This window comes from Haliaeetus leucocephalus, unplaced genomic scaffold (assembly GCF_000737465.1).
Source record: "Haliaeetus leucocephalus isolate CR32 unplaced genomic scaffold, Haliaeetus_leucocephalus-4.0 Scaffold21, whole genome shotgun sequence".
Classification (NCBI taxonomy): Eukaryota; Metazoa; Chordata; class Aves; order Accipitriformes; family Accipitridae; genus Haliaeetus; species Haliaeetus leucocephalus.
The window spans coordinates 2,733,350-2,734,200 of NW_010972457.1; the positions used below are offsets into that span (position 1 = coordinate 2,733,350).

The following is an 851-nucleotide window of genomic DNA, read 5'->3' on the forward strand; positions in this document are numbered from 1 at the left end:
CGCGTCTGCGCGCCCCCGCGCCGGCCGTGCCCGCCGCGATTGGCCGCGCCGCTGACAGCTCGGCGGCGATTGTAGGAGGCGGGGCTCCGCCCCCCGCCCGGGCCCCGGCCCCATTCATAAACTACAGGGCCCGCCGGCACCGCCGGAGAGAGACGGGCACACGGCGGAGGAGGAGGAGAGGCGCAGAAAGTGAGAGCCTCGGCGCGCACTTCCAGGGGTGGGGAGGGGGAGGAGAAGCTATCCTGGGCACAGCAGCTACGCCCTCCTCCCGCTCAGGATAAAACACAGTCTGTGCAAAGAAAAAAAAAAAACAACAACCAACCTATATATAGCTATCTATCTCAAAAAATCTATATAGAGCTGCAGGACAGGAATGAGAGATCACAGACCAAGTGCACACGTCTGCGCGTAAAGATAGAGAAAGCCACAGAGCCGGGTTCAGACAACGCCTCCAGCAGGAAAAGGGAAATCAACAACACCCCTGACAGTCTGAGAGAGCGGCAGCCAAACTCATGCACATCTCTGGCGGTGCCACGGACTGAAAAAAAGAGAGAGAGAGAGAGAGGCAGACAGACAGACAGAGAGTTCACTCTTCCGCTCTGGGCATTGCTCGCATTCTTCTCCTCCTCTCGTATCGTGTGCGGTTTTAAACTTCGCCGCCGACCGGCTTTTCTGCGGGGACCTTCTGCGAGTCCTGGGGAAGTTTGTTTGGGTTTTTTTCATGAACTATTGAAAAAGCATTTTTGTCGCTGCGCGGGGGGGGGTGGGCGCCTGAGCGCAGAGGCAGCGCAGACCTCCCTGCCCCCACCGCCACCCAAAACTTTGCGCTCCGGGAGCCCGCGGGGGCTGCA

General features: G+C 59.6%; 1 protein-coding gene across 1 annotated transcript in view; it reads right to left on the minus strand.

Annotated features, from left to right (window-relative positions):
* Positions 1 to 851, minus strand: part of LRBA (LPS-responsive vesicle trafficking, beach and anchor containing) — a 431,397-nt gene that overhangs the window by 187,965 nt on the left and 242,581 nt on the right. The window lies entirely within an intron of this gene.